Source organism: Patagioenas fasciata, chromosome 1 (genome assembly GCF_037038585.1).
Source record: "Patagioenas fasciata isolate bPatFas1 chromosome 1, bPatFas1.hap1, whole genome shotgun sequence".
Classification (NCBI taxonomy): Eukaryota; Metazoa; Chordata; class Aves; order Columbiformes; family Columbidae; genus Patagioenas; species Patagioenas fasciata.
Window position 1 is genome coordinate 189,161,788 of NC_092520.1, and position 22,365 is coordinate 189,184,152.

General features: G+C 40.1%; 1 long non-coding RNA gene across 7 annotated transcripts in view; it reads right to left on the reverse strand.

The window, feature by feature from the left end:
- Positions 1-22,365, reverse strand: part of LOC139826921 (uncharacterized) — a 48,100-nt gene that overhangs the window by 24,391 nt on the left and 1,344 nt on the right. For 4 of the 7 annotated variants that reach the window (XR_011737037.1, XR_011737034.1, XR_011737035.1 and 1 more), the window contains exons 2-4: positions 6,094-6,460; positions 613-858; positions 15-142 (exon numbers count right to left, since the gene is read on the reverse strand). This is a non-coding gene — a long non-coding RNA (uncharacterized lncRNA). Of the gene's footprint in view, positions 1-14; positions 143-612; positions 859-961; positions 1,355-3,677; positions 3,956-6,093; positions 6,461-8,006; positions 8,214-22,365 lie in introns of those variants that run through there. The other 3 variants (XR_011737036.1, XR_011737033.1, XR_011737038.1) reach the window with 3 other exon arrangements.

Here is a 22,365-nt window from a genome sequence, read left to right on the forward strand (position 1 = left end):
GTGAGTTTCATTACCTCCCCATCTCCATCATCTTCTTGGGTTGCTCTCCTGAAGGTTCTCCCCCGATGCATCACTGTCAGGAACTCAGTGATGCTCCTTTTTAGCAAGAGACAGATCATCAGATAAAAGATAAATGGAGAAACTGGACCAAAAAGAGAGTTAATTATTACTTGTAAAATAAAATAATTAAAATGTCACTAAAAAACTTTCACAGAATATGTGCATGCATGTATATGTGTATAGGTATTGGTCTTCAACTTTTTTGAAAAGTGCAACTAGCTATACTTCACCCAACCAGCTATAATAATCATCATTTGTTACTACTATCCTACGTAGCCACCTAATGTACTGGACACATATTCTGTTAAAATATGCATGATTAGCAGTGGTGACGGAAGCTTTAATTCAGAATACTTCAAAATCACAGAAGCTAAAGAAACACTTTTCCCCAAATCATTTGGCAAATTTCACCCACTACGGTGTCAAGCCATACAACTGTGCCGTACCATGCCCATTGCAGATCTAGCTCCTTAAAAAACATATCAGCTGTGCATCTGTTCATCAAGTAAATGACTCAGTCCTGCAGAAGCCTACCAAAACCAATGGGCTCACCCGTGCTTTGTGCCAGCTTGTAAGAGCCGTCTGATCTCAAATGTCACTGTTACCCCATGGAGCATCACAATTGCCACATGCAGGATTTCGTCGGTAACTGAGGGATCTCAGGATTTCACAAATGGGAGTCTCTTGAGTGGGATCTCCCTTCCTTCTCTTGGATCATAAGCATGATGGTCCCCTCTGTATCCCTTGCCTGTGCCTCTGATGGCTCCACAGTTACCAGCAGCGGGATTAGCTCAGGGTCTGAGAGCAAAAGACAAATGGGACAAATTACATCTCCACAGCCCACATTGTCCTGAAAGAAAGTGTCTGACCCTTCACCCCCACTTCAGCAGCTCACCATTACCTTTTTCCAAGCCCCAGGGATGTTACTTTGATATGAACAGGGCCTCACACAACCTCCCTGGGAGGTGGTGCCACGATGTTTATTCAGTGCGGGACCTGGCTGGCCCTGAAGGCTCAGCCTGGAGCTCCTCTGAGACCTGCGTTGTGCAGAGGAGGGGCAGCCTTCTCAGCTGGGTTTGTGGCCAACAGGATCTGCATCCGAAGATCTGTCAAACACAAAAGTCTATGGCTTTTGGGCCTGACACATGGGGTTGGGGATTTAAAGAGTGTTGGTGTTGCGACAGGCATGACTGACAGGTCTGCACTGCCATGCAAGAAGAGCTCAAATCTTTGGGATGTTTCATCCGGATGAAGCCACCAAAACTTGTGTTTTCCTCTCCATGGACATCTTTAGTAATATAGGTAAGATTTATCTGATCTGGGAGACTGCAGCAGGACCTAGTCACCCTCAGAAAATACACACTTGAACTTGTTCCGAGGTGCAAGTTGAGCTGAGTTTATCCTCCAAGCCCAAGGGTTGGCTCTCCCCATCCTATTTCCCAGGTCAACCCTGACATGCAATCATGTGAACACATGGCAAATTTGGACTGTCAACGGGCTGGAGAAGTTCAGGTGGTTTCAACAGCCAACATACTGAGGCCTTTCCCCTTCACTCTGTTAAACAGATTCCTATTTTTCTGAGGCTTAATGCCCAGTTCTTGCAGAAGGAAAACCCTTTAAGGTATCAACATGCTGTACGCCTGATGAAGTGTGTTTAGGAAATTGTAAAGCAAAGAGTACTGTATAAATGTAACACAAAGTGCTATCGCAGCTATGTGCACTTGTGGGACAAAATTAAAGGGAAACGGTTCCAGGTTGAGGCCACAGTAACTTGGTAATTGAAATGTTATCCACAGCACCCTTTAAACAATGAGCCAAATGCTAAAGACCTCATTTCAAACACTGCTTATTATTTCCTTTGAAGCCTTATGCAAGCAATGTTTAGAATAAAAAATGAGCTGGTAATTTAGGATTTTTCCCACTGTTTGTATACAATTTTCTTTTTAAAATATAAAGAGAAAAGGAAACAAAGGTTTCACAATGAGAACAAACTGAAATACAAGAACTTCTGCGGGAGACTGAAATAGCAGCAGGATTAAAAGCAGAAAATACTTGCACCCCACAGGCTCGTTTCTTGTCTCTGAGGCCTCTCATTCAAGTACTGACCAGGACCACTGTAGCTTTGTTTATGGCATCTGACAAGCTCAAAGCCTCTGGCTGTGGGACTGCATTAGCTACTTTATTAAAGCGTTTTTTGAAGCTCTAGGGAACAATAAATCAGTCTCAGGAAACAAATTCAGCTCTTCTACATTTGCACAGCACTCCATCTATATTGTTAATGTAGAGGTAAATGTGTGTGTATGTGTAGGCATGGGCAAGTGTATGTGTGTGTATATGTGTGTGTGTGTGTGTTGAAATTTTTAACTATCACTGAATTGGTAAGATCTGCTGTTTATATTGGGGAACTCCAGAAAATTTCAGAAGGACATGTGATGTGATACTTGTAACTTGCTGTTCTAAAAACTGATTGACAATATATATGACTTTTGTTAATTACATTTAACAGTTATGCATAGCATGTTAGCTTAAATTAAATAGCTTCTTTTTCATACGTAAGGATTTGGGAGGAATTTTTAAGTATTTGTGGAAAAGAATGGACTTTTGAGGCTTGTTTGAGCATCACTGGAGTAAAAAATTTCTCATCAAACATCTGCAGGAATGAAGCCCTAAAATTCAAATGGCTTACAGCTGTCATCTTGTCCCCTAGTGGTATTTCTTTAAAGCCACCACTGAATTAAAACCAGGTGAACTAGAGTATTTTAAATGTATGAAAAATATAAATTTGCTTATATTGCAGCTGGAGAAGCAAACAGGTATAAAAAATGCCCAACAATTCTTATTTCCCCTAGCACAGCAGGAAAGATAAGGCTCTTACAAAAGCTCTGAAAACTTCACAGGAAGGTTTGCAACTGAAGGTCAGGTAACTCAGGTAGCTTGATTTATTTTGCTGGTAAACAATTCAATTTTTGAAAGATTTCTCCAGTGTTTCAACATTCTTTAGCAGTGATAAGAATATACTAATGTTTTGACATTTTATTTCCCATTGAGGGGCTATGATGTCAGTATCACAGTATCACAGTATGTTTGGGATTGGAAGGGACCTCAAAAGATCATCTAGTCCAATCCCCCTGCTGGAGCAGGAACGCCTAGGTGAGGTCGCACAGGAATGTGTCCAGGCGGGCTTTGAATGTCTCCAGGGAAGGAGACTCCACAACCTCCCTGGGTAGCCTGTTCCAGTGCTCTGTTACCCTCACTGAGAAGAAGTTCTTTCTCAAATTTAAGTGGAACCTCTTGTGTTCCAGCTTGATCCCATTGCTCCTTGTCCTATCAGTGTTTGCCACTGAGAAGAGCCTGACTCCATCCTCGTGGCACTCACCCTTTATATATTTATAAACATTAATAAGGTCACCCCTCAGTCTCCTCTTCTCCAAACTAAAGAGCCCCAGCTCCCTCAGCCTTTCTTCATAAGGGAGACGCTCCACTCCCTTAATCATCTTTGTTGCCCTACGCTGGACCCTCTCCAGCAGTTCAGAGTTGTTTGATCTCTAAATATCACCCAGTTTTGCAAGGACTGGGTGCAAAGGGTAAAAAACTACCATGTCTGCAGGAACTGCTACCTGTGATTTTCTGTCGATGTTTCTCTGGCTTGTTTACAGGATGCAGAGAGACAATGCTGAGATTCAAGACTTCCAGCAGACTGGAGAAGATAGAAGTCTTCTCATGCTCATAGGGGAAAGAAGGACAGATACTGTCCAAGCGCTTCTAGGCAGGCTGTGCTGAAGCTGATTCATAGCAAAGGGTTGCTGCATCGATCTCATTTATTTCACGTGACTCTTCTGTAGTATATTGACTGCTGCTTACCTTGCAAAATATTTTGGTGTCTAATTGCACTGTTCTGTGGGTAAAACCAGAAGAGGTTAGGGGCAAGTCAAGAGAAAAACAAGTTGTTCTTGGACAGAAAACACACTGAAAACTGAGTGTAAAATCCTGCAGCAACCTAGGACTTACATCTCTTTCTTAAGCCTTGTCATGTTTCTATCTGATTTTTCACTGGGGCAGGACCATCAGGTAGAGGTTTGGGGAGCTGATCTAGCTGAAACCTCATCCAGCACAAGAGGAGATGATTTCTTTTCAGACGGATGAGTTCTCCAGTTTACCAGGTAAACCCTAAGACTGGATCGGAAGAGGGAAGAGCTTCCCCAGAAACCTGGACTTTGATCAGCTTCATCTACAAAGGTGCGGCCCGAGAAATCTGGCAGAGATTTGGGGCAGGAACAGATACTGCTTCCCTGGCAAAGGAAAAGATATCAGACTTGGGGCTACATTTTTCCCAAACCTTTTCACTTCTAAATAGCACAATCAGGACTGCAAAATTCATACTTGGGAACATTCGTGAAGACAATTAATGCTGTCACTATTATGACCTGTGAGGAAATTACACTGGCTCTCATCTTAAATAGCACAGCCACTGAAAAAGCCTGTTTGCAAACATTTCTAAAAGCAATAAGAAGAAGTAGTTTTTCAAGAAGGCTTTCCTTTGTACTGTTGCAAAAGAGCTTCTATTTCACTCTGGAAGTTACCAGACAATGACAAATATCTTTCTAAATCTTCCTCTGGGTCTAATCCTAAAGTCCATGGTGGGTACTTAATCACTCCTGGCTCTGGCAAGCACCCTTTTGCTTTGAAGGTACAAGTGCAATGTTTCCTGCCAGTAAGGATATTTATTAATTCACTGGGAATTTTGCTGTGCCATGCTTTCTTTGATCATTCAAAACAAAGCAGAAAACTTTACTCGAGGTGACTGTGAGTCACGAAATTCTGAACTGTAAGTAAAATTGGTTTTAAATACTTTAATACTTAAATACTCTAAATTCTTAAAATTTCCAGTGAACTTTCTATGTCCTACCTAACTTAACAGATGGTTCACTTTATAATATGTTTAAATAGCTTATGCTTTCAGAATTAAAATCTATGAGACCAAAACTTGCAAAAGAGTCTATTAATCTTGTATATTTCCATTTTTACAGACTGAACTCAAGATAGTTAAACAGTCTGATCTTTACCATGCAGTAAGCATGCATGCAGAACATGTCTTAAGGCTGGCAACTTAAATCATGAACCACCCCTCAAAATCTTTTTAAAATTCTGTCTGGACTGCAGTTGAATTACATTTCTGTTGGAGGCAATGTTGGTGTATACAGTTTATACATGTGTTTACGTATATATACTTATTTTATATATGATATATATGTTCATGTTATATCTGAACTTTTTTATATATAAATGAAAAATTTCTCCAGGGGCAAGACAAATGAATTGTGGGAAGGTTCAGGTCCACCTTTTGTTTCCAAGTAATAGTAGGATAGTAAAAATATTTTTAAAGACTTGTCTAAATATCACTCCTGCAGTGAAGCTGGGACTAGTAGTATAAATGGAGAAACAGTCCTCAGCATAAGCATTTGACGTCTAGCTCTCTAGTCATTGACTTGATCACAAAGTTTGTTGCGCATACTTTGATATAACCAATGCAGTAGCAGCACTAATTATGCTGAGAAGCTATCATGTAGTTATCCATAGGCTCTGGATAATAAATATTCTTGAACAACCAAGTGTGGACACAATTTTGTATTGACAAAGAGAAAAAAGAAAGGAATGAGAGTGCTACACCTAACACAGGAGAGGCAAAAAGGAGATCTACAAAAGGCTGTGGTTATGTATAATCGAACTTGAGAGGTACCTTACTGATGGATGTGTCTTCCAAAGCCTCTGCAATGAACTGAATTTCACTGAAAGCACTTAACATGTGTCCCGTTACCTGCACTAGTTCTGTAGGGCTACCTCAATTCCAGTATGACCCTGGCAAAGTGCCTGCAGTCATAGAATCATAGAATCATTTAGGTTGGAAAAGACCTTTAAGATCATCGAGTCCAACCATAAACGTGTCTCTGAGAAATTCATCACTAAACCATGTCCCTAAGCACCACATCTATACATCTTTTAAATACCTTCATGGACAGTGACTCAACCACTTACCTGAGCAGCCTGTTCCAGGGCTTGATAACCCTCTCAGTGGAGAATTTTTTCCTAATATCCAATCTAAACCTTCCCTGGCACAACTTCAGGCCATTTCTTCTTGTCCTATTGCTTGTTGTTGCGAGAAGAGATTGTCACCCCCCTCTCTACAACCTGCTTTCAGGTAGTTGTAGACAGAGATAAAGTCTCCCCTCAGCCTCCTTTTTTCCAAACTAAACAACATCAGTTCTCTCAGCTGCCCTTCACAGGACTTGTTCTCTAAACTCTTCACCAGCTTCGTTGCTCTTCTCTGGACACACTCCAGCAACTCAACATGAGATGAAGCTCAAAGCCCCATGGTGAGTTCTGTGGCTCTAAAGGTGAAAGCCTACAGACACCAAAAAAAAAAAAAAAAAAGGAAGTAATGGTCTTTCTTGATGTGAGCTGTAGGACAGGAAAGGCAGCAGACTTTCTTGCTTATCACCTAGCCTTTGGCTTTGTTCATATTTGTTCATAGCTGACAAGACACCACCAGTCATTCTCTCATGTCCTGGCCTGACAGGAGGAGACAGATTTAACCTCTGGCAAACTGAAGCCTTCAGGGACCTTTGTTTCAATTTTGTGGGCTGTGTTTCTGTGAGCAGAGGAAGTCACTATACAGCACAGAAATATAGGACAAGTGACTACTGCGTGCCAGATCCGTGCAGAGTGGGTGGGAAGCGTTCATCTGCATATGCAGTAATAGTTCATTAAATGCAGTAAACTGCCTGCAAAATTTGCATAGTGGAAAGAGGGCATTTCATTTTTCCCTCTCTATTTGAAAGAGACAAAGAGCACTGAAGATATCTCAGCAGTCACCCTCTTAAGAGGATTCTGTTCACTAGGGGGGAGGTACCTAATAACACTTCAGTGGGGCCGGGCTTTTGCCCTGTGCTCATCAGCTGCCCTTGGGCTCTTAATTTCAGAGATCAAAAAGATTTATTCCTAGACGACAAGAATATCTCCTTCAAGAATTCATGCAGCAAAACTTTACTGTTGCATTGACTCTACATACGTTAAACATTTGTAGATTCATGCAAGTGCAAGCAAAAATATCAGCACACAGACCTTCGACATGGCTGTGAGAGAAATGTTTTAATTCAATTGTCAAGATGCAGGATTTCCTTGTCAGACAGTATCATATAACAAAGCTTTGCCATCCTGTTTGAGTGATTCTAGGTTATCTGTCATTTAACATTTAAACTATGTCAGGAAACTGATAGACATTCATATCTCCACTAAAAGTTACTTCTTCCAAGAGAATCTTTAAGTGAGTTGTCTTCTCTTGCATGTATTTGCAGTTTATAATTATTTTAAAGCAGAAAGAATGCTATGCCTTTTTACATCTTCTTTTGACAGTAGTCATCTTGGATTTCAGTAGAAATTACTCAGATTGAAAGAGATGTGTTATTGTAATTGAGTCCTATTTATATGCCCCAAAATATCATTCATTGTGGGTGGTGGGGGAACCTCCACCAACATGCTGATTTGTTCTGTTACTACATGTTCTTTGAGATTATCAACAGCCTGAAAAAATGAATCTGCCATATGTCTATACTCAGCCATTCTCCATTTGGTTGAATGTACGATTCCTATTTTGTAGAGCTCTGGATTTTACTCTCTTGAATAATGCTGAATGGAGAGACTCAGTACTCGGCTAAATCCAATGATCTAAAGCCAGGCAGGACAATTACGATCATCCATTTGACCCTCTACACCACATACAATTCTATCTTGCCAAGCCCAAGCAATTTGTGGTTGAAGCAGGCTATTTATTTTAGGAAGATAGCAACCATTTTAGTCAGCTGCAGAGAGCCTGAAAGCATGGGGTGGTGCATCAAACACCCTTCCAAAGAAAATGGAAACCAGCAGCAAACATAGCTATGTAATCTCACCAATAGAAAATTACACTTTTGGGAATGTTGAGATAAATCAGAGTTTTTGCACCAGTGCACTGATTCTGGAGTACATCGTTAGATGCTGTGCAATGTTGCTGGACAATTCCATGTCCTCTGTGTACTCTCTTCTTTCCTCCCTCCTGTAATCACACAAACATAACATTTTCTATTAAGTAAAGGAAATTATGAGTACAAGGAAAGTGTGGTATGTCAACTAGTGTGGTGTGTCAACAAGGGGCAGTCAGATCAGCTCCCTGCAGGAATATTTCTGGTCCATTCACTAATTTGTTGGGAAGCAGAATCCCTACAATCAGGGCAAATATATTTTCTGGTTTGACATATTACATCAAAGCACAAATACAAATGCGACTTTGTTATCAACAACTACAGGATACATCACATTAACTCTGTTTCCTAACAGATAAGAAAAGCTATAGCCAAGAAAGATTTGACCAGATGTTAAACACCGCCATGGTGTAAAGACTAGGTTCTGGCACTATTTCTCACGTTCTGATGCCATTCCTTGATGATATGAGGTGGGAATCTCTTTTTCTATTTTTTTTCTCTCTTTTCTTGTACCCCATCCATCACTACATGCTTCCTCTATCAAATCAGGACTTTACCACAGTCTACCACAGATAACTATTGTCGCTTTGCAAACCATGCTGCTCGCTGTGGCATTCAGAACTGCTTCAATCCAGTCTTTATTATTACTAGACCATTTCCACGGCAAGCAATATTCAAGGCAAGAACATCAGGTTCTCTTTGGTTCCACACTCACAAACTTCCTTAGCCTTCAATATTACCTGAACAGCAGTGCTCGCCCTTGATCCTACAAAGTGCTTTGGTAACTCACAACATGCTGCAAAAGTTTTCATGAATCTGCACCTACAATAACAGATCTGTGGACTGTAGGCTGCACCTTATTATGGGCCATGATCTGTGATAACAGTGTCTGCTGGTGCAAAGCCTACCTTCAATATTCTCCTTGCTCACCATACAAGAGTGAGCCAACTAGAAGATACAAAGCAGCTTACACTAGCCCCACCAGCAGAGCTTCCTCACAGATGCCCTGAGGGAGCAGGGGAAGAAAGAAGCGATTCCCCTGGGGATGCTGATGTCTCCACCAGGTGCAGAATCAGAGCTCCGCAGGGGTGGCAATGGCACCTGGAGGACCGGAAACTTGTGGGAAGAGGACTGTGGGTACAAAGAATCAGTCAGGGAGTGACAGGCATAAGCAAGTGAAAGCCAGGTACAGGATTTCAGAGGGGAAAAGTTAGATCTTCCACACCTGGACTGACTGGAGTGGAACTAATTTTTGAGGGGAGAAGGGAGATGAAGCATTTTGGCAGAGAAGTGGAAGTTAGAGAATGAAGGTTTGGCGCACGCCAAGTCCTGTGTCTGTCTGAACTATCACAGCAAGGCAGGAGCGAGCCCACTCTAAGGAAACTCAGAAACTACTAGTTTAGTGAAATGACCACAGAGTAAGACTGAGCTCTAATCTTGGCTTAAATATTGATTCAACGTATTGCTTTGGGCAAGGAATCGGTTAGATGGGATTAATTACGTCTACCTACCTATTTCAAAGGGCTGCTGCAAGGATTAATTAGCCATTGTTTGTAGAAATCTTTGAAGACAAAAATGTAGAACTGTATAATTAAATGAAATCATTAGACATAAGGTTATGTGACTTTGATGTTTTCAAAAAATGCATAAATTAATACCATGACAGCTACTTCCATTTTATTCTTAGGCAGATTTGTAATCCTGGCTAAGGAATTAACGGTGCCTGTAGAACATTCCTACACAGTGGTTACATGAATGAAATCCGTTTTATAAATAAGGCTATATTAATACTATAAAGATTAAAGCAATAAAACTTAGGTTTATATATCAAATTTCCTGTTGATATTCAAAGACTTACTGAATCTGAGATAGGCCACTGCTGTTTTCAAGTATTGTTTTATCTATAGAAACCAAATTTCTGGTTGCTTTCCAACACTTAGGAATTGTAGCCGATGTTCCTCACAGCAGCAGTGAAACTCCACTGGAAAGAAAGGAATTTTTGATGGATGTGTGATAAGAATTACAGCCCAGCACTGGAGCTATGACTGCTGGGGTGATGTGCTGGCCAATGTGCACACATTTCACTGTCTTTTCCAGGACAGGCTCAGGCTAGAATGCACGGGTAGGGTGATGGATCTCACCCATCTACTGCTGAAATGAACTGAAAGGTGGTGATATTCTGGTTGGCACACAGCCTCAGAAAGCAGGAACTGTCAAAGACATACCAAATCAAAACACACTACAAAGTTTTATGCCATCAGCTCAGGCCAAATGGATTAATATCTACGACAGAATCATTTATTTGAAGTTCAGTGGTATTTTGGTTCTGCACACCTACCCACACAAGTGTAACAAAGGTTCCTGTGTGGTTTTTCACCACAGTGTAACAATGAATAATTTTATACCTGTGGCAGGAACAGTTTCTGGGATAATGAAAAATTTGCCATCACAAATAACTCAGAAACCATCATGAAATGCTGCTGTGGAGAGTTTCTAGACTAGACTTGTTATCAAAGACTTTTTTTCTCTTTTTTAAATGGAACTCTATTAAATGTTTCTGAAAGGACACAAGTGCTCCACCACCACACATTTTGCTTCTTTGTAGGTGTTGCTTAGCATTCACATAATGACAACAATACATATGAAGTTTTGTTTTGAATTGCTTGTATTCCAAACAGTTTTTGTGCACTCATTTATTGAACGTGGTTGGTAGGGGAGACTGAGAGGCATGTTAGATTTCTTCGTGGTCCATTCATCCCATCTAATTTTTCACAGCTCCTAAGATCCACACCACACCCTGGCAGCACCCATTTGTTAGTAGGAAATGGTGCCTGGGGTGCTCTTATTTCCCCTTAAAGTTCCTGAATAGAAACAGAAGTTAGTAAAACAGCTGAACAGAAAGAAAACATTGCTATGCTTGTATTTATCTATATTTAGATTGCATGCAGAAAGCTTCCTATACTCTGTCAAACCAGTGCCTTGATCATGGAGCTCAGAATGTGGTTCTCATGCAAGTCCTTCACAAACCTAAAGACCTCAGTCAGCGATCACAATGCACATCCATTAGCATCTGTTTGGATTAATTCCCACCTCTACAACCTATTTTGCTTTGCCCTCACTTCCCCCCAACTCCTATTCCCCGTCAAGAGACTTGTTGATTCTTAATTTATTCAGGAGACAATGTCAGGACTCACTCCCCCCAAATCTTCACTGCTTTCACCTCCTCAGACACCTGTTGAGGCCAGGTGCAGGCAGCCCTCTCCTTCCTGCAAGCAGCACCTGTTAATGAGGACCGCTCCCCCGTCTTCACTAAATGTTAAAAAAAATCATTAGCCCACACTAGGGCAAAATGTTCTCTCTCATTTGGCAAGAGACTGTTCAAATCTCACCATGAAGCTTTACCACATATTGAAACTTGCGTAACACACAAGCATATACATATGCCTATATGCTTTGCTATATCTTACACAAATATATCCATGCGTTACCGGCTCTCACTTGAGACTGGACTTGGCAGTAATTAATCATGTCAAAGTGGTGAGGTTTGGTGTGACAGAACCCTGAAGCAATGTTTGAGGAGCACTATGACAGACTTTTTATTTTTAAGACATGTCAATAGGTAGCGTATATTTCACAAAACTCTTTATGAAGGGGGTTTTCCTCAGGAGCATGGGAAATAAACCCGTCAGTACTTCCTCTAATCCCAGACAGCTTAGTTACAACTCATGTGTCTGTCTGTCTAACCCTGTGCATTATAGTCACTCTCGGTCCAGAGATGTCCTGGGTAAACAACTACAGCAAGTGAACTGGATCCAGAAAGGAGGTCTATTTTATAGAAAAGTTATCGAAAATATGTAGAAAAGGGGCGGTAAGCATTCCAGACACAAATGGTCCGGTTTTCTGCTACTCTGTACCTGCATAGAGTGAGAATTCTCTCTCTACTTGCACATCATGTGCAATCCCTGCATCTTGCTCTCTACACCATGACTACAAATACAGAGCACAGAAACATGTCGCTATGGAGGCTGAAAAGAAAGGAGGGGAAAATTGAAACAGTCTGATTTTATAGAATCAGAATGAGGCCTACACTGCATAGATGCAAATTGCTAAAAATACTGAAGGCTCTAGCTGCCTCCAGCACCCGGACTTAGACACTCAGTCCTTCCAGTAGCTGACTCTGGGTCCTCAATGGCCTCATAGATAGAGACACCCCCCTGGCACACACACAGGGGCCTGATCTCTCTATCAGCCCCAGACCCTGTAGACTCTCTGCATATGTCTGGGACCCTCCTCCCTGCCAGCCAGCTTCTCCAGTTGTCTCACTCTCAGACACACATGCAAACACCTGGGCCCCAGGTCACTTCAACTCCTCTGCAAGCCCAGGTTGATATTCAGGGGTGATCCCACACTGACTTACAAACGCCCATCCACTCCAGCTGCTAACACCACAAACAGGTGCCCCTGTGGTCCCACTCCTATCACTGGCCTCTCAGACCTCCACACACACAGAAGAGAACCCTGCACTCAGGAAAAGAGAAATGGAGTTTAATGAGAAGAGAGGACAGACTGTGCTGATCAAGTGCAGGGCACGGCCAGACAAGCCTACTGACCAGTCACCTGTTTACATGTGACTGCCCCCTTTTAGCCCCCTATCCCTCTGTTTCCACAAGATTTTTCCTCCCCAAACCACCTGTTTCTCTCCCTTTCCTTGCTTGCGGTTCCTCCCCTAAACATTCTATGATAAGTTTTGCACAATCCCAAAATGCTCTTCCCCTGCAATCCATAAAGTACTCCCAGGCAGTAACTCCCCTCAGTCTGTGAGGTGCTACAGAGGCACTCTCATCTTGCAGACAACGGTTTCTCTCTGTATAACACAGTAGACCTTGATCCTGAGAAAACTCAGCACAAAATGGAAGCCTCTGTCCCGTACGGATTCCTCTGCCAGGATAGTGTCATCCTGACACCCAAGACGTTGTATCCATGTTCTCAGCTGCTCTAGAGCTCTCAGATCTTGCTTGCGTCTGACACACAGTGACAGTTTGCTTTGCATTCCTTGGTAACCATGTGGAGTGAAAAAAGGTAAAAACCTCCACAGGAAGAAAATATCCAACATGAAACAATACACTGGGGTTGTACCACCTGTGCCCTAAATCCAATGCACTAGCATTGTTCAAAATCCATTTATTAGAGCATTAGCTGGCATAACCTTGTTGCCACCTTCCTCCACCCTCTTTTTATTTCTATGTCAAACATTTGCTTCTGGAATCCTCGCACTGCATAGAGGCCCCTTGCTGGACAATGTCTAAACCCAGAGCAGCAATTGTACCCTTTTGAACTAAGGCTTTGTTCAGATGGAACACTACTGATTAATCACCAATTTAGCACACACAATGCTTTAAACTGAAAAATAGACCTGCCTCGGAAAACCTGGCATTATACTTGGCATTGTGTATTCTAGTATATACATGTGCCATGACATACATTTTCTAAAGCTGAGCATTTTCCTGGAAAGACTGTATCCCTGAGGTGCAAGGGATGCATGTTTCAGGAGTTTTTCCTGCCTTTAGGCAACTTTCACCTAGATATGTATGTCCTGGACACAATGGCTGGTGTAAAAACAAATTCCCTCTGTGCAAGAGTGGTGCAGCAGCAAAAAAAAAAAAAAATTTAAAAAGCGCCTGCTTTCAATAAATGTCTAAACAAATTTGATAGCAGTGACTGGATGACTGGAGATAAGTTAGCAGCTCTGTTTCATCTGGAAACTGAAGATAATTATGTGTCCCTCACCAAACACATTTTCATAATACAATCGTGTCACACTTGTATTTCAAGATCTTCAGAAAGTGTTGAAATGAATTTAAAAAATGACTGCAAGGCAAACCCTCTGAAAGGAATTTTCTTAACCGAGGACAATGTATTGCTTTATCATACCAAACGCATTTTGCGTACCAACAAAATGATGAAGTTTTCTAAAAGATCTCCATTATTTACAACAGTTGCTATTCAGGTGACGTTCATTTCATCCAGGTAATCACAGTTCTTTCGCTGAAATTGGGGAACAATATTAAACAGCAGCTAAAAAAAGAAATAGATTAGACTATATATTTGTAAGAGCTATTCAATTTAATATCATACTTGCATTTCTAACACTATGATAATGCTCCCCAGGTACAGAATTGAAATCAGATTCAAATCACCATGGGCTTGTACATGAACATAATGAACACTGGGTATATTCTTTGAAAAATAATCATCACACTCTCTTGCCAAAAAATAGCAACACTTTTAAAAAATATTTCCTCTATAACACAGCCCCTTTTCCATGTGCAGAACAGATCACCTCCTGTTTAAATACCACAATCGTGACTACAAAATATCAGAGTCAGCCAATACTAAAAACACTTATGTGCAGTATATGTTCATAATAAAGAACAAAAATATGAAAGCACTTGCCAAAACAGATTGTGCTTCAGGGCAGCAGAAACTTGCACAATGATGGTCTTATCTTGATATTTTGCTTCGATTTGCGGCGGCCTGTTTTGCCTAGGAGATGCACCTGCTTCATTGCTTATCTGACATAAAAGACAGACCATTTTTTGAAAGATACAGAAACACCCTAATATGTCATGTCAGTGTCATCAGGAATGGCAATGAATATTATTTCCATTCTAATGATTTTCTTTCAGATGTATTTAATTCTCTAGTTCTTTACTGGAGTCTCTGGAAAGCAGGGGCAAGATGGGGAATGCTGGTACACGCTCTTTATCAAATTACATGCTGAGGTGGGAAGCAGAAGAACCTTCCTCAGGGATGAAAAGGGTGTTGTAAAATAAACTATGAGAAATTTCCTAGAATATAGTTCAGAAATCTGAATTTGTTTTCTACTGGTGGTACACAGCAGCCTTGGGCAAATCACTTTTCTTTGCGTCCTGTCTGTAAAATGGAGACATTAATACCTCCTTTGTTCTGTACTTTCTCTTGGCTATTCCCTGTGTAAATTCCTTGTAGCCAAGACTTTCTGTCTCTGTTCACATGTTTATGTAGAGAGTTTAGTATAATCAGGCTGTAATATTGACTGATGCCTTCTGGTGTAATTGTAAAAGCAATATTTAAAAATTAGCTAACTTTTATTTGGAGTTCTACCACTGACTTCAAAAGAAACTCTGCTATTTCATTGAACATCTGTGTGATTCAACTTACAGATTTAGCAGACAATTAGAATAATATTTAGTAATCATTCTGAGGTATGGTAATGCTTAACTAAGACGTACAGAATACTTTTAGTCCTTAGAGTAAGTGAAGCATGCAAGCCTCCAGAACATTAGTAGTAGCAGCATATCCAGCATAAATTGAATAAAATCTATATATTAAAAAATAGCATTATATTTGGATTTTTGATGCCTCCAGGATGGTTTCAATATTCAGTGAAATACATACTTTTGCCAATGACTGTAAATGGGCTACTTACGAATGACATTTCATTCATTCCTCTTGCTATTCAATTAGATGTGGCTGATCTGTTAAGCGGTTTTCAGTAAGATCGTAAGGGACCAGAAGGAATGGCTTTCAACAGCATTAATCAATAATGCAATAGCGCAGTGGTTGATAATGAAAATGCAGTAGTTACTGATGGTTAGCAGTGTGCCCTCTTGTGACGCGGCTCTTCTCTCATGTGAGATGTGGTGGAGTGACAGTAACCCTTCTACACCGCAGCCAGGTAAGCAGGGACTCCAACAGAAGGACATTTCCCAAGGCCTTTTATCATTTCCCTTCCAACTACTAGAGCACTATAGAGCTGCAAAACTAACTTTCACTTTCAGGCATTACATGTACCCATCCAAATAGCCAGGAAATTTCAGGGCACAACTTTATCCGTGCCATTCATCACTCCAGGGTGTCAGTTAGGCTGGGGACACTTGATCATGTTAATTGAAGACGAAATTTTGTCCAAGATTAACGGGAAAAAAAAAACTGTGAGCAAAATGCAACTCCCTGCTATGAAGCAGATCTGCCTCAAAATAAAGCTTTACCCATGGGGATATCTCTTCTAACAAGAAATACATCTTGTAATGACCCAGAGCCCCGAGTTTTTTTGTTTACAAAGGTGTTCTCCAATTTAGACCAACAGTGCAAATACTAAGTCAACATAAAGACTTCCTTCTGCTGCCAGTCATTTTTACCCCTATTAACCACTGTAACTGTGATCCCTCCTTTCCCTCCAGATATCCTTGTGCTGGCTGCAGCCCAGATTCCAGGATGCAGCATGTACCGTTTTCTTCTTCATGCCAAAGGCCTCAACACTGAGCCCAGCACTGGTGCCAGCTGCCTGTCTGAGTGAATCATGAGCTACCACGGCTGGGACACGCAAGCTCACAGAACCTCTTTCTTCTGCCCACAAGCTGACCAGTCTCACTATCTGAACACTAACAGCTAAAAGGAATCTCCAGTGCCAGCAGAAACACTAACCAGAGTATTGAGTGAAAGAGCCGGCACATATTCTGGTGGTGAACAAGGATGCCAAGTGCGATTAACAAGGGGATCCTGTGGGTTGTAAGAGAAAATATCCAGTTGGAGCAGTAGCTTGCAAAATCCTAGACTAGAAATAATGACAAAACAGACAGCACTCTTCAAGACTGTGAAGAAAGCACAGCATCTGCCATCCTCATGTGCCACGTCTCTTCATTGAGTTGGTGCAATTCTTTTTGCTTATGCTTCAAGTTTTGCCACTCACTGCACAGCACAGCCAACTGATGTAAAAAATGGCATCCTCTCTGCCCTTTGGTCTTATGCCTTTCACTAGACAAAACACAGTTCAGTGCCTGTTAAAGGAAAGGCAGGTTCTCCTATTTATCTTCCTCTCCAATTGACCATTTTTCATTGATATGTTTCTAACAAGAATAATTTTGGCACCTCTTCTGGGCAGGACTAAATCCACAGTATATTCCTTCTCCACTTCCATAATTGGTTTAAAGGTCCTGGTGCCAAACAACTGCTCTGTGGTACAACAAATAACCTACTTCACGAAATAATGATGCCATATAAGTTACAAAGCAGAATTACATTGATTTTTTTTAGTGCAATCTAGATTATATCTGGCAGCAGGCAGTGTGTAAGTCACCTCTGAACAGAACCCTTTGACCATGTGCTTTCCCTTTTACACAGTGATCGTGTGCTGCAGAACAAATGAAACAAGAAGTGGAATGGGGTCAAACAGGCATCCCTGCAGAGAGTATTAAGATAAAGGACCTTATATTTAAAACTGGAAGATCTAGTAATCTTAACATAAGCTAAAGATTAGGATCAGTGCTTTTACAGGAAGATGAATTATACTTGGAGAAGTAGGGAATCTATCAGAACAAAAAGCCTGCTTCATGAGAGCAATTTACCAAATGCAATTCCAACTATGACTGTAAAAAATGACAAACCTGACATGCTACTAAATGTCAAGTTACTTGAAGCTTATTATTCATTTTATGTACAACTGCATTGTCTTAATACTCTGCTTAGAGCTGCTGAAAACAAGAATCCATTTGCTTTGTAATTCCGTAGTTGTAGGTACATGATACATTAGCACTGGCATTTTTCCTACGGATTGTTCATAACATCCCCTAAAATTATGATTTAAAAGGATAATGGTACTGAACTTCTACAGATGTTTTCAGTTCCTTCTGTTAAAAACAAAACAAAACAAAACAAAACAAAACAAAACAAAACAAAACAAAACAAAACAAGAAGCAAAAAACCACAACCCCAAAACAACAAAAAAATCCCACAACAACAACAACAACAAAACCCAAAACCACTAGGAAAATGGAAAAAAGGGCTTTTTGCGTGCAAACAGAAACAAGCTAAGTTATTTTTATGCTAATACATTAGGTAGGGATGTAGCCATTAAGATAGCTATAATATTTTGCGTATTTTAGCAAAAATGGCTGCAAAAAATACATTCTCTCTTATATATAGGTGTTCTTTGAGTAAAATTAGTTTATTAGTAATGTTTCCCATGACAGCAGCAGTTGCTAACATAACAAACAAAATTTAGATCAGGTGTTTGTTAACACTGAGTTTCTAAAGATAAATAAAAAGCACTTTGGGACTACTCCCGCTACAGTTTTGTTTCTAATGCATTGTAATATATATTCAGAGTCTACCAGCAATTTTCAGACTGTTAAGCTTTTATAATATTTTCCAGCTGTTTCATTGTAAATCCGTGTCATTTGAGAGAATAACATACATGAAACACATCTCAACTTAGACTGCAACTAGTCATGAGGTGAGCAAGATCTTTCTACTTTTCTCCAGGTACCAGACAAAATCTGTGTCCTTGCACTGCTGATCCCTAGAGTCTCTATGTTCTCAGAGGAACAAAGCAGAGGTGAAGGGATATTTCTGGTTTTTCTGAACACAGAACCAGGAATCAATCATGTTTAGCCAGCTTGGGTATGTATAAACTAGAGACAAGCTAAAGGACTAGGTTCTTTTTATGGAGCAATATTCTGGGAATGCAGGTGAAAATCAGAGAGATTTAAATCTTTGAGTCACAGAAAGTATGAGAAAGGATGTTAGAAGGATTAAATAAATGACACGTGTGGGATTTGGGGGTGCTTAGTTCTCTTCTGGAGTATGTACTGTCTTGATTGTTCTTCTTCAGTACGTACCACTCCATTATTCCCTACCTCAGGTGCCATTTTTTCTTGAGCAGCAACGAGGGGATGAAATTCTTGCTGAACAGGCTGACAGATGTTACTATTTTGGGGGGTTTTGTTACAAGAAATTTCTTAAAGCTCCTGTTCCAAAGGTCAGGTGATCGTATTAGACTTTCAGCTTTCCAGGAAGCCTGAGGAGTAGGTTTTATACCTTTCTCCATCTGATCTGACAGTGACAAGGCTTGATGTGCCATTACACAGCAGCAACTGAAGAGAAGAAAAGGCCAAAAGGGTATGTAGCTGCAGGTTTTTGATCCAAAAACCAATGTTATATTGGCAACTGTGGTCACCAGGAATAAAATTTTCCTGGTCTAAGACAAATATGATCCTGTGAAATGGCTGTGACTGAGCTAGTCACCATAGGCTCACTTTAAAGGTAATGGAGAAAGACATCTTTAGAGAAAAACACATCCTACGGTACAGAAATAATTATTTTTCTTTGTAAAGACACCAGGGTGATATGCTCAGACTTAGATACTGAATATCTGTATCTAAAGTTAGGACTCAAGTGATCTTGACCAGCTACAGAGAACGGATGCTCAAGTCTGCTTATTCCTGTCATCTAAAGTATCACTGGATTTCTGTACTGAAAGAGACCCTGTAACAGCAACCAGAGACTAAGGTTTCCCTCTACTGGACACGTTGTTTCACCACAGTTTCACACTCTTATTTGGTACTCCCTATTGCCTAATGAACCAATGTTTTCTCTGTATATGGCACAGCTTCAACAAAAAAGCAAATTATGGCCCCAGGTTACACCTTAAGTCTACCAAACCTTGCTACTGAGTGGGAGAGGTAACAGCAGGTAACAGTCTTTCTTTCTTTTCTTTTCTTTCTTTCTTTCTTTCTTTCTTTCTTTCTTTCTTTCTTTCTTTCTTTCTTTCCTTCTTTCCTTCTTTCCTTCTTTCCTTCTTTCCTTCTTTCCTTCTTTCCTTCTTTCCTTCTTTCCTTCTTTCCTTCTTTCCTTCTTTCTTTCCTTCTTTCTTTCCTTCCTTCTTTCCTTCCTTCTTTCCTTCCTTCTTTCCTTCCTTCTTTCCTTCCTTCTTTCCTTCCTTCTTTCCTTCCTTCTTTCCTTCTTTCCTTCTTTCCTTCTCCTTCCTTCCTTCCTTCCTTCCTTCCTTCCTTCCTTCCTTTTCTTTCTTTCTCTCTTCCTCTCTCTCTTCCTCTTTCTTTCTTTCTTTCTCTTTCTTTCTTTCTTTTCTTCTTCTCTTTCTCTCTCTCTTTCTCTTTCTTTCTCTTTCTTCTTTCTTTCTCTTTCTTTCTTTCTTTCTCTTTCTTTTCTTCTTCTCTTTCTCTCTCTCTTTCTTCTTTCTTCCTTTCTTTCTTTTTCTTTTTCTTTTTCTTTTTCTTTTTCTTTCTTTCTCTTTCTTTCCCTTTCTTTCTTTCTTTCTTTCTTTCTTTCTTTCTTTCTTTCTTTCTTCCTCTCTTCCTCTCTTCCTCTCTTCCTCTCTTCCTCTCTTCCTCTCTTCCTCTCTTCCTTTCTCTCTCTTTCTTTCTCTCTCTCTTTTTCTTTCTTTCTTTCTTCCTTTCTTTCTTCTCTTTGTTTATTTATTTATCCCCAAAAGATGGGGGGAATAGATGAGTTTTCCACTTCCTGTGTGGACGTCTGTTTTGTAAGAGGAGAATAACAGTAGCGGTGGCTTCGAACAGAAGGCTGAACCTCAGTTAGGACTGTGAGAAGAAGCTGCCTGCCTTCAGGAAAAGGCAGAGAGAGCCTATGTAGATGAAGCCAGGAATTCTCTTTTGAAAGTTCCTTTACATCAAGAGTGCTGACTGCTGTTAAGCACCTAGTTTGGCATAACCTGGCTATCTAACATCAGGAGCCCTGACCTAAGCCTTACTCTTATGGTCTTAGTCCTACTTTATACAATAAGAAAAATAGTTCTCTGATTTTCAGGGACACTGCCAATATAAACAGATAGATCAGAGATTCTCACAGGATCAGACACTGAGATAATGTTGCTGTGCAAGTATTTTAAGATTTTATCCTACATCCTTGTATCCTAATGATCTCATACTCCTGGCCTTTGAAAATGTCTATCTTTATAGGGAGAAGAGAGACTATGAAAAGGAAAATGTCAAACCACACACCAAAGAAAAAAGTCTTTAGCCTCTTACACAGAATATATAATAATTACTTCCAATTCTGGTATAAGGTTTAATGGCAGCTGTTAAGCTTTTTATAATAGGAGCTTAAGAGAATGGGCATTATGTAATGCTCAATTCCAAAGGTATTTTATGTCCTCTGACATCTCTTGTCATGTTTTTGATAAAGGCTGAGCCGTTAGACAAATTCCTTAGAGACTACTTTAGTGTAGCTACCTTCAGAGGTGCCAGGAAACGTCGATCCATCTTTTCTGGCTAATTTGCCTTAAAAACCTTTTATTTTGCTTTCTCTGTAGTTGTGATGGCTATAACATGATAGAAAACAGTTGGCACACTCTAAGGGGGATGAGACAGAAGCATCGTGCTGTACAGAAATGGTATTTCTCTCTGGAATTAAGCCATGGGCTGGACACGTTGTTGTTTGCACCTTTTGCCAATTTGTCCCTGGAGTCTTTACTGAAATAAAAGTAAGACTAATACTGACTAATACTAAACTCTAAGTAGCATCTATATAGTAAAATTCTGTAAAAAAGACGATAAAATATTTTTACACTTGAAAGGCAGACATGGGGAAGTCATGGGGAAGTCAGGGAATGCAGAACTAAGACATTTTAAGCAACACAAGTCTGGCCTCATTAGTGTCTGCATCTTCTGCTACATGATCTGAGACTTCTTTTTACAGGATTCCATAGGTTAAAGAGAACAAAGGCTGATGCCTCACCCATGCCCAGTTATTCAGCATTTCTTCTACAAAACTGGGTGTACACTAGACAACTTTGAATTTTCAGTTTGTCTTAAACACCTGATTGTACCTTCCAGCTATTAGTAATGCATTCTCATCATTTCAATATATGAAGATTTGTGAAATTTACAAGTGAAAGCCCTGGAAATCAAGACAATAATAACAAAAAATCTGAAAGTTAATTTCCTTTTTTTTTTTTTACCAAGTCTTATTTGTGAGAGCTTTCTCCTATTAACATCTATTTAGTGCTTCACTAAATCTGATCTCCTGATTATACACTGATCTAATGTTATTTTAGACCATTTTATGAAGCCCATCACAATCACTACCTTCACTGACAGACTGGAAAACTTTCCAGAGGTTAAATTTTCTGAGTGTCATCCAAAAAATTACAGAAAGGAGAATTCCATATTCTAAGTCCCAAGCTAATTTTCTGTCTACTGATGGTCATGAATTTACTACATGTATATACATATATATATATACACACACATATCTATATATCTATATATCTATGTATCTATATATATATATATATCTAATCCACAATTTATGTACCATTTCACTCCACAATATGCTGGACTGGAAATGGCCCACTGTTTTTATATGTTGAAGGAATTCTTCCCATATAGTGTTACATCAGAAAAGGTTGGTGTCTGGTGCAATAAATAGCCAATAGCATCAAAAACAGCAGGTGGAAGAAAATTCATTTTAATCTGACTCCATTAAGACAACT